This window comes from Saccopteryx leptura, chromosome 12 (assembly GCF_036850995.1).
Source record: "Saccopteryx leptura isolate mSacLep1 chromosome 12, mSacLep1_pri_phased_curated, whole genome shotgun sequence".
Classification (NCBI taxonomy): domain Eukaryota; kingdom Metazoa; phylum Chordata; class Mammalia; order Chiroptera; family Emballonuridae; genus Saccopteryx; species Saccopteryx leptura.
Genome location: NC_089514.1, coordinates 26,261,147 through 26,273,443, shown reverse-complemented (window position 1 = coordinate 26,273,443; position 12,297 = coordinate 26,261,147). Strand labels below are relative to the sequence as shown.

Genomic DNA, 12,297 nt, shown 5'->3' with positions numbered 1-12,297 from the left:
ACAGCTGCATTGTCCCAATACATTCTGTGCTGTCCTGGACAAAATCTTCTCACTTATTGACAAGCAAAGCCAGAACAGTATATAAGAATACTACTCTTATAATTATATGGAAATAGTATTTGTAGTTGATCATTTGATAAACTGTATATTTATTTTAATTGGTTGTAGTTACTAAATTTTACTATTTAATTACTAAAAATTACTATTTTCTGAATACGATAAGGCGTATAACATGCTAAAGATATAAAACTATTTCACAGGGGGTCTTCTGATTGTAGATCAGGTTAGAGCAGGGCTCGGGAACCTTTTTGGCTGAGAGACCCATGAATGCCACATATTTTAAAATGTAATTTTACAACAACCCGTGTATGTTAGGCATTATCCGATAAAAATTTGGTGTTGTCCCAGAGGAAAGCTGTGATTGGCTCGAGCCACCCGCAACGATGAACATGAACGGTAGGAAATGAATGGATTATAATATATGAGAATGTTTTTTATTTTTAACGTTATTTTTTTTATTAAAGATTTGTCTGCGAGCCAGATGCAGCCATCAAAAGAGCCACATCTGGCTTGCAAGCCATAGGTTCCTGACCCCAGGTTAGAGAAATGCCACTTGTTAGATCAATTCCTGGCGGGCTTCCAATTATGGGATAACAGAAGGGAAATTGATTAAATAATGCACTCTCTTTTCCTACAATGATACTGTAGAAACATAGTTAAGGGCAATAATTTCAGATAAAAACCTACTATACAATGCTGGAAATGTCATAACTTTTGAAAAGCAGTTGAGTTTTATGTAATTCTATTTTATTCCCCTACTAAAAAATTCACTTAAATAGGAGAAAAGATTTTCAAGTGGCTAACAAAAATTATTAACTTAAATTAACAATTAGGACATATGCCGCCTTCCATGGAAAATAAAATTAACAACTGTATGTCCAACCAAAAGACAGAAACCTCACATGCATACTCTTTACTAAAAATTATGTTATTAAAACTACCGCTGGAATGTTTTCATGTTTGCCTGTTTATATATAGGCCTTCATAAAAGTAGATGAAAGATTCAGTTATCTCTCATAAGCATTTCTGAAAATTATAATAATTTATTTTGATATTAATCGCAATCTCATGTTGGAACTATTGTGCCCTAGATTCCATGGCTGTTTGCTGTCACTGCCTTATCTTTCTAATAAACTGTTCCCATATTCATGATTACTTCACAGCCTAGGGAAAATAACAGACTTCATCTCCAAGTAATCCAACTTCACGTTGGAAAAATTTGGTAATTTTAAAGAACTTTTTGCATATATTAAATTTACATGCCTATGTTGCTTGCCATGTTTTTTTTTAAGCAACGAAAACTTTATTTTATTAGCTTTATTTTACAAGAACATAAAAAATACCCTACCTTTTCACATACTGATTTAAAAAAAACTCTTTTGTAATTCTCATTACTTCAAGAAATTGGTTTGCATAATTTAAAATAGTAATATTTACTTTAAAATTTAAACATGTAATAATATTTCTTAGGGTTTCAGTTACCACTTTTCAAGATACACACACCACTCAAACTGTTATAAAACACAATACATGTGCATTTTTCCTTTCTTTTTATGTGGGATGTTGCCTACCGGGATAAATTAGACTCTGCATGGAGCATATAGTAAATATATCATCAGGGCTTTCATATATAATTCATACAGATTTTTAATATGTAGATCTTTCTTTAAGCATGCATGTGAATCATCTGAAGATTCGTGGACATGCGTAATTTATTTTCCTTCTTAGTTCAGCAATATATTTATTTCATCGCTGAGTGTTCTGAACAGTTTTTCTAAGATATATATTACTACAATTCACTAGGAGGATATTAAGAAAATAGAAAATAAAGAATCATTCAGATTCCATGAAGGTCTTTTCCCTTAGCTACACTCTATTTGGAAATGGACAGAAACTATTATATAGAAACTGTTGTTGTTTTCTTTGTGAAGTGCTTAAAAAAATTTTTTTTTCCATCTGGGGCATCACTCTGTTGCAACTGGAGCCATTCCAGCGCCTGGGGCAGAGGCCACAGAGCCATCCCCAGCGCCTGGGCCAACTTTGCTCCAATGGAGCCCTGGCTGCTGGAGGGGAAGAGAGAGACAGAGAGGAAGGAGAGGGGGAGGGGTGGAGAAGCAGATGGGCGCTTCTCCTGTGTGCCCTGGCCGGGAATCGAACCCGGGACTCCTGCACGCCAAGCCAATACTCTACCACTGAGCCAACCAGCCAGGGCCTCAAAAACTTTTAGTGTGCAAATAAATCATCTGGGATTTTGTAGAACTACAGATTTGACTTACTCGGTGTAGGGCAAGAACTAACGTTCTGCCTTTTTAACAAGCTCCCACGGGACACAGATGCTATTGGTCCTTCAGCCACAGTTTCAGTTGCAAGGCTCTAGGTGACAAGCTCATGCTTCTTCCCACTTCCCAAATACCACTACATCTGGCCTCTCAGACTACATTCCCTAAGGTTGACTCATGTGACAATAAGTGGGCTACACAGGGATTTGACTTCTGAACCAGTTTCTCTCTCTTTCTCTTTTCCCCTTTCTCTCTCTATATTTCTCACTATCTCTCCACATTTCTATCTCTATTTTCTCTCTGTATCTCTTTCTCTCTCTCTGTTTCTTCTTCAGTCTTTCAAGATCTGGTCACACCTGAGATCACTTTCTCTCCTGTCAACAATTTCTCATGCCATGCTAATGGCTGTACCATGTCATCTGCAGGTCTTATTTCTGATAGTTCAGTATATTTCCTGGGTCTGAACTCTGTTTTATGCCTCAGTCTACCTTCTACTTCTATAGAATTTAGCAGTGAAGAGCATGTACACTCAGTAAATTTATGACTATTTTAGTTTTCTATTGCTATATAAAAAAAAAATCACTACAAACAGAGAAGCTTGAAACAACACCTACTTATTTGTTCATATGTCTATAAGCCGGATGTCCAGTATGGTAGGACGGGGTTCTCTGCTCATGGTATCATGAGACTGAAATCAGGTGTCAGCTGCAGGCATCCCCAAACTACGGCCTGTGGGCCACATGCAGCCCCCTCAGGCCATTTATCCGGCCCCCTGCCGCACTTCCAGAAGGGGCACCTCTTTCATTGGTGGTCAGTGAGAGGAGCACTGTATGTGGCAGCCCTCCAACAGTCTGAGGGACAGTGAACTGGCACCCTGTGTAAAAAGTTTGGGGACCCCTGCTAGAGTCTGGGGGAAATCCAGGACCAGCTGCTGATAGAATCAAGGGCCTTGCTGCTATGTGACTGCTGGCCCTGCTTCTGCTGGCGGTCAGTAGGGAGTCGCTCTCATCAAAGCAACAATAGCATCCTGAGTCCTGTGTGTGGTCTGAGTCTCTGACTTCTGCCATCAGCCTGGAGAAACCTTCTGCCTTAGGAGGGCTCATGTGAGATTTTTGTCTACCACCCACCTGGATACATTTCCATTATTTTTAAATCAGTCTAATTTGAATTTGAATTATATCTGCAAAATCTCTTCACAAAAGTACCTAGATTAGTGTTTGAGCTGGGAATCCTGGGAAGCCATCTTAAAACTCTGCCTGAGCAGATCAGAATGGTTCTTTGGGTCTCCACTCATCTGTAAATGAGATAATATGAATACCTATCTCATAAGATCTTTGGGACAAATACTGTAGTATTACATGTAATGCATTTCGAACATCATCTGGCTCATGCTAGGTACTCCATATCTATTAACTGCCAGTATTATTATCAATATTATGGTCACTGTCATCTCTTGCTTCTTATTCCTGCCTCAGGAACAAGGCTAGCTCAATGTAATTCTTCTCAACTTCCTTAGACAGAAACTTGCAATCCTGTAGGCTCGCCGCTCTGGAAAATCTCTGAAGAAGCTACTCTATTAAACAGCTGTTTGAGAAAACACGTTCAGGGCCAAGTATTTCTGCTTAGGAAAAATATGCACAACACTCTTAGCTAGCTTTTTTGTCTAGACAACATCAGCTCTCCGAATGGCCCCCCCATGGGTTTCATTCACCCTTCCTAGATGAACAAGTGTGTGTGTTGTTGCACACTATCATGCAAACTTACCCCCTGGCAGTTCCGAAGTGTAGAAGAGGCTAGAAAACCCTTTCCCAAATTGTCTTAATTTGCATATTACAGACCTAAGAGCACAACTACAAACTATGAGACATGGTTTCCAGTTCACACACACACACACACCTGTACTTGCTATTTATTAGTCCCGTGTTGTAGGTTAGAAATCTTAGGATTTCTTTTTTTTACTGAGTAAAATTTGTTTTACTATACCCAATGAGTGGACCAGGGTTAAAACAGGGTCAGGGCGGGTCCAATGTCCACAGTTGTCCCAGTCATTGCACTGCAGCTCTTATTAACCCTTTGAGTAGTGAGGTTTTTTCATGCTCGCTGACCCCCAGGAGTGAGTTATTTTTCAAAAAATGAAACTACCCATGCCAGAGCAAACCATGGCCCTGAACCATTGCCTGGCCTCTGCCCATAGGCTGCAGGCACTGAAGTGGGTCGCACAGTGGAAAAAAAAAATGAAACTAGTTCCAGTTACAGTTTTATTAACTCAAAATCATGTTTGTTTGATAGCCAATTTATGGAAAGAAGAAGAACATACGTTTGCCTTTTTTAAATGTTGCCTTACACATTTTTAAAATAAAAAATTTTGTCACGATCGTACTCTGGATGGTCAGGAGGCACAAGAACGTACATAAATGTTTGTACTACTCAAAGGGTGAATCACACCTCAGAAGTTGCTGTTCTTCCAGAATTAATATTTGCTATTTTTTTGAAGGTATCTGTGTTTCTTAAATGTTTACAAAATGTACTACTACCAACTAGCATATTGCCTAGAATAAAGTCTTATTTGCAGTCACTATTTAATAACTTTTTTCATTGGATGTTAAAATTAAATATACATTGTGGTCTCTGAGATACTCTGACCTTCTCTTTCCCTTTGCTTTCACATTTTATATCTTCCTAATGCTCTGATCAAACAGACTCTGATGGACAGTGGGACTTATTGAAATTCACTGAACAAATTAACATGCTTTATATAGCGTACCATTTTTTTGAAAAAAAAGAGCAAAGCTAAAAGATCAGAGAAGCTTTAGTTAAAGGCATCCCCTCTATCTAGTGCAGAGAAGAAAGAAGAAAATTTTCTCACACAGAAACTGGAATTAATGATGTGTAATTGGCTATAGACACAGACTTGAGCTAAAAACAAAACAGGTTTCAGAATACAGTTGATTATGACTTAATTAATGGTATCTCTGAACCATAAGCCAATTTGTACACTAATTTTATACACATAACAAGTATTTAATTGAGAGAAACAAAGCATAAGAAACCCTCATTAGGGTCTCAATATAAGTAGGGAAAAGATAGTCTTTATCTACAACTTGATAGAAATTTTAATTAAACTTTAAGGCAAAACTGCAAGGAATGAATCATGGTACACCATTGCTTCTAATAAAACAAGGCTGCCTGAAATCCAGAATCCTCAACATTTTAAAATTAAACATGGGGATAAAATCAGAAATAAACTATTTTTAAGACATAGGAAGAAATGGTAGATAATAATATATCTTGGTATATATCTAAATAGTACGTCTTACTATTAATGGAATTATATTATTTTCTTCAAATCATGTACAAGATACAATTTAAGTGCCTTAACCTTGCGGGGAATAGATATATAGGTGGAATATCTGTTTTAGAACAATATGTCCCTCACTGAATTTCTTTGATAGACAGGAGAAAAAGCAGGAGAGCAGACAGAAACCCTTACGTGTCCCAGTGATAGTATCTGGATCCTCAGAAGGGTCACTACAATCCTCATTCCACCTCGAGCTTTCTATATTTTTCTCACCAGCACTCCTTTGCCAATTTGCTTAAAACAGTTGAACTACATTTTTGTCACTTGCACCTAAAATAACTCTATCTCCATCATCCAATTACCCTGAAGTCACACCCGGAGCAAGAACCGATTCTTAAATCACTAATTCTAGGGTTCTGCATTCTGGATATGATTTCTTTATCCCCCATCTGAAGTGTTCAACTTCCCCCACCACACATCTTTTTCAACTTCATTAGAATCTTGAGTACATTTACCTCTCTGATTTTTCTCACATTTTTCTTTCTTATTTGTCTTGGACAGAGTGCCCTATGATGCCATCAGTGGTCCTGCCAAAACCCTAATATCTCTCCGTTGCAAGCTTTCTTCATACCTGCGCTGGAGTTTCCCAGAATTTCTGGGAACAAAAGAGATCTGCTCATCAGCCAGGTTATTATCATTATAAATTCATGATTATTATCCTCATATATTTTCTGCAAATTAATCCACTGTCTCTGGTTAATTCTGAGACACATAGCCCATGAAAAAAGAAAAAGCATTTTAAACATTTTAAATCAAAATCTCATCAAACTCACTCCTCAGTTGCAGGATATAAACTCGTCCGACACTTCGCAGTCAAATAGAACACAACTGCATAAGCTCCAGCTGTGCCACCAAACGTACCACACCTGCCACTGTTTTCATTTCTGCGTAGTAATTAAAATCCTGGGCTTTGGAGTGGGGGGGTCTTCCACTTATTAATAGGAGGCCTTAAGCTTCTTGGTTATTTTTATAAGACTCAGTTCCCTTATCTTTAAAACTGGCATTTAAGAGTCTGTATTTACTGACTTGTTGCAGGATTAAATTTAATTATTCATGTAAACTGCTTAATCTGGGGCCTGGCACATTATTAGCTTCAAGAAATAATAACTATTGCTAGATTGTTGTTGTTATTTTGTGGGACTATTCTCTCTTCCTTATTTTCTGTTTCAACAGACAGGTGTTTCTTCCACCAGAGGCCAAAGCTGCCGTGTCTTCCTGACACCTGTCCACGTCCTGCTTCTGCTTTTGTGACCAGTGTTCACTATTAAGCAGTAGTCGTGGAAGAAATTCATAAAGGGCAGTTTTATTATACTTCGGAAACTTTTCTACCAATCCTACTCCCCAGAATAAGGTTTGTGAGCTTGGGCTAAGATTGGGTCCACGAATTACATGTGAATATATATGTGCTACTTCTCTTCCCTCGCCCTTCCTGGGGTGAAGGTGCACAGTGTACAACCTAGTAATGGTTTATGACCAAGAAAAGGTTAGGACACTGTTCCTCTATGGCTTCTGTGACATTTGGGGGCATCATTTGGCAAGTTATATGGTAGTCTGGGTATATTATGAGCTACCCTAAAGAAAACAACAATAATTTATTATGCTTCATTTAAAACAGCTCTCTAAAGCAAAAGCATACTCCATCAGGGGTCTGCAAACATTTTACATAGGGGGCCAGCTCACTGTCCCTCAGACTGTTGGAGGACCGCCACATACAGTGCTCCTCTCACTGACCACAATGAAAGAGGTGCCCCTTCCGGAAGTGTGGCGGGGTGGTGGTGGTGGATAAAGGGCCTCAGGGGGCCACATGTGGCCCGCGGGCCGTAGTTTGGGGACACCTGCTCCAAGTGGGTGTTTTTACCTAAGCTAAGTTTAACAGCTGCATTATATTTGAAATGCTAATCATTAATTGACATTTCAGAACTTAAGTGACTTAAAAAATAGAGTGATTAATTCCCATGCAGAGGAAAATCAAAACACTGCTGGGTTATTGCATGTAATTTAAAGGTTTTTGTCATTATCAATTGAGATATCCAACTTCAGAAAATTAACTCCTCAAACCTACAGATATAGTGCACTAAGTAAAATAAAAGCCTTCATCATCATTACATTTGCTTAATAAGTCATAGAGATAGTTAAATAATCTAAAAACATGTTTGAGCCTTTTGATGAGTGAAAATTACATGCGAAGTTCAAGAAGTACCTCTTATAAATTTTAATAATTAAATATAAAAGTGCTTCCAAATTTAAATGAGCCCGGCCTAGACTAATACATCTAGTTCTGAAAGTGATACTCACTTTGATTAGTGTGATGCAGTTGCAGATGCACGTGGGACTTGGATGTCCCCTTCAGTTGGCCTGTGACAGCTGGGGCTCACTCTGTACCCCCACGACCCTCCCCACACAAAAAAAGACAGAAAGAGTTGTGCCCTCACATCGGGGACTGAGGGATGCAAGAGGATTTTACTTTTTACATTTTCCTTGATTAGATTTTATAATACAAATTTGTACTATATTTTAGGTACATTTCATCTAAATTGCCTTAGTAGGCAAAGCAATTCCTTTTGTTCTATGGAAAAATGTTTACAGAGTATCATTCCTTATGACAAATTAATTTCTGTAAATTAGTCTGTGACGTATAGTAGGGATTACCCAAATAATTCTCTTTCCCGGTTTAAAACCTCATTTTCTGTATTCCAGCATTACTGTTACTCAGTGCCTCTAACCTATGACAGACAAAGGCTTCCACACGAGTGAGCACATAATATGCTGTAACACGTGGAAGCACACAATGATCAATAATAGCATTTTTATTATTATTGTCTCCATGCTATACAAATGGTTCAGGTTGTACTTTTGACTACGATACATTGAAGCCACATTGATCTGGTCCTTACATAATGTTTCAGAATAACCATAATTTCGCACTTCAAAATTGATCTTAGAAGATTTCTTATTCCATGTAGACAATATCTAAATGTAGTACTGTCAGACATCCACATTTACATTAAAATGTGCTGCTAACAAGGCACCACTTTGCAATTTGTACACATATGTCGTTTTTTTACAGCTAGAACATGTGTACTGTGCCGGTGTCAATGCAAATGCCTTGGTCTTAAATATGAACGCACACTAAATATTTAATAAAACTAAGTACTACTATCATTGGGGCGCAAATGACTATTTCAAAGCAGAGACTGCATATTTAACTTGCTAGTGCGGGAAACACACAGTGAGACTTAAGAGGCTACAATTCCTCAAAAAGTAAAGAAAAGTAGCATTAATTTACAAAAGTATTTTTTATATTTTGGAAACTACCCACTATTCACAAGGCTAGTCTATTCAGACAGGACATGCGTGTTTCACTTGCTTTCAATAGTATGTTAACATCTAAACTTAAACCCTTTTTTATAAGCATTTCTATCACTTGGGTTTTAAAAATTGTCTAAATATTTAAAAACAAAAATATCAACTGCTTAGCAGGAACACATCGCATCTTAAAACAAGGTACATCTATAAACCAGGTGAAATAGTACAAACCCAAGAAAATGTGTTCTAATCACTCTCAAAGAGTAAGCCCAAGCTTAACAGAAAATCATTAAAATACATTTATCAGAGCCTAAAGGACCAACGACTTATTGGTCAATAAGTGATCAGTCATCTTCTGGTCATTATCTGAGCACAGTAGACACCGAGAATCCACTCAGCACTGACTTAGGGTTTTTCAGTTCTTGCTTTATATGCAAGAAAAGCTCTCATTGACATAATTTCCCCTTTTTTAATGTTTTTAAAACATGAACCAAAGAGGTAGACTAACATGCAGTCTAAAGAAAATGTTGTCCACAAAATGTGCAACTGGCTTAAATATAAAATGGAATGAGTTTCCAAAATGATTTAACTGTTGGACTACGGAGGTGACACTGAGTTTAGAAAATGAGAGTTCTTTCTGTCCCTGATTCAGAGCAACCACTCTGAAACAGACCTCTGAAGTTTCACCCCTAACCACGACACCATGAATCATTGATTCCTTCCGTAGTTTCCTTTGAATTCATACCCAAGTAGCTGTAGATCCCAGTGAAGCCTCAGTGAGAAGGTAATCGTTGTTTGTCTTTGTAAGAGTTTGTTTGTTAGTTCGTTTGCCCTCCTAATTTGAATGCTGCCTCTTAGTAATGGAGCTGTTAATTTTTTACAGACCTTCTGTTTAATCACCACACCTGGCTTCATCTGCTGTGCGTTGGCTGCTTTCTGGACCCAGTATCTATAATCCAGTTGGGTTCTGGGATCATGGAAAATTCTGGGCATTTACTATTAAGAAGAGCCCAAAATGACTTTCGTTTTGCCGTTTATTAACTAAAATCAATACATTCTATCATCATCGCCTCTGCAAAACCTTGGATGTGTGTGCTGGCAGGCAAAACCATCAGAGAAACTAAGATCTGCCCTAGCAGCAGAGAAATCTTATTCTTATTTTTAATTAATTTCAAATGCACATTGCAACCAGAGGCTACAAGGCCCAAAGGAATCTGTCCTAAAGCCTTCAGCAGCCTGTGCTTACAACCTCATTTCCATGTCTGCTGCCTTCAATGCTTGCCTGATATTCCTTTGAAATTCATTTGGTTTGGGCCAAAATAACTCTTGAAAGTGAAAGAAGCTCATATAAATAAAATATTTTATTCAAGAACCTCTTTATGTTTTTTATCTATTTTTCTGTACTGTCAAAAATTTTGAATATGTGTATTTCATCTCTTCCCTTATCTGTGATTTCCTAAAGCTAAGGAAATGGGCCAATGAATTGGCTAAGAAAATAGCATGCAGGTGAGTCAAGTTGAGGAGTGCCAAGGAGTCACTCAAATATTCTTTGAAATTTCTCCCATTTTATATTTGTTTTCACCCCATTTCTCTCACCTGTGAGAGAATTCCATCTTCACTGCCTAATCAAGATTTATTAACCTTCAACATGCCTGGATGAGAGCGTGGAGTTAAAGCTGGTTAAACAGATGTTATATATATTAAAGAGATATTACAGGGACAGTGTTATAATTTATTTCCTAGTGTTAAACATTTATAATTATTCCTTCACCTCATGTAGAAATAGTTGTTATAAATTAGTGATATTTTATAACAAGAGGTACTATTAAAACATATTTAGTTTTTAAAATAATTAAGTGAATTTTGCTCATGTTTTCCATAGGTGTGAGAATGTTTCCATAGGTTTGAAAAAGGCAAAATAACCAACAAAAAGAAGACAGCACAAATATTTACTGTTTGTTTTCTAATATATATATTGCGGCATTATATTCTATTGACGCAAAATGGCAACACCCCTTCACAAAGAACTTCTAATAAATCAAAGATCAACAATTCAAAAGGACAAAATACAAACCACCATAAAACCTTAAAACCTTTTAAAATAAATCACTTAATCTTTCAAGAACTAGGTCTTCTCAACTGTAACATAGAGACTTTTGAGCTGATTATATTTAAACTCCACCCTAGCTCTGAATTATTTCACCAGAACATTTTCTCTACTTATTCCAGCCCAGGGAGTTATGCCTTCTCTGAATCCTAAGGCTTTGGACCACCTAGCTGACAGAGTTCTGTTACATGTCATCTTCTGTACTATGATCTAATACACTGTACTCTGATATGCTGCTTCCCTATACATTAACAAATAACTATTGCAAATCAACTAAACATACATAGTGCTTAAGGAGTTTAGGGTATTAAGAGTATTATCTAATGTGACCATTAGATGTCTAGACTAGGGGTCCCCAAACTGCGGCCCCCTGAGCCCATTTATCCAGCCCCGCTGCACTTCCAGAAGAGGCACCTCTTTCATTGGTGGTCAGTGAGACACCACGCAAAGCGTGGCCTCGCTCACGTACAGTACTACTTCTGGTGACACAGGATGCAGGCGTCACAGCTCCGGAAGCACCTCATATCACTTGTTACGACTAGCAGTGACAAATATGGAACCGGACATTGACCATCTCATTAGCCAAAAGCAGGCCCATAGTTTCCATGAAATACTGGTCAGTTTGTTGATTTAAATTTACTTGTTCTTTATTTTAAATATTGTATTTGTTCCCGTTTTTTTTTTTACTTTAAAATAAGATATGTGCAGTGTGCATAGGGATTTGTTCATAGTTTTTTTTATAGTCCGGCCCTCCAACGGTCTGAGGGATAGTGAACTGGCCTCCTGTGTAAAAAGTTTGGGGACCCCCGGTCTAGACATTGTATGTGGGCAAATAAAGCACATCAGCAAAGGAAACATAATGAAAATCTGAACAATATATGATTGATGCCACATGAATAGTTTACAAAGTTCTTATAAGGAAAATTCAGACAAGGAGGACATTGAAAAATCTTTCAATTTTGAGGTGTTTTGAACTTACTATACATTAAACTCTGTACTAAGCCCTGGAAAACTAAAAACGTATAAGATATGACCCCTGCTCTCATAGAAAGCACTAGTATAACTGAGCTAGTCTATTTAGTAGACAAGGCTACAGGGTTTCTGAACCACTTGTTCAGAATATTTATGTCTCTGTTGTGTTGCAGGCTCTTTGTTCAAGCTGAAGTTGCAATGTGAATTGTATCTTT

The 12,297-nt window shown here is 37.6% G+C and overlaps 1 protein-coding gene and 1 pseudogene across 1 annotated transcript in view; one reads left to right on the top strand and one right to left on the bottom strand.

Moving 5' to 3' along the window:
- Nucleotides 1-12,297, bottom strand: part of THSD7A (thrombospondin type 1 domain containing 7A) — a 391,822-nt gene that overhangs the window by 270,330 nt on the left and 109,195 nt on the right. The gene's annotated exons all lie outside the window — the stretch shown is intronic.
- On the top strand, nt 4,453-4,563 carry LOC136384277 (small nucleolar RNA SNORA42/SNORA80 family; annotated as a pseudogene).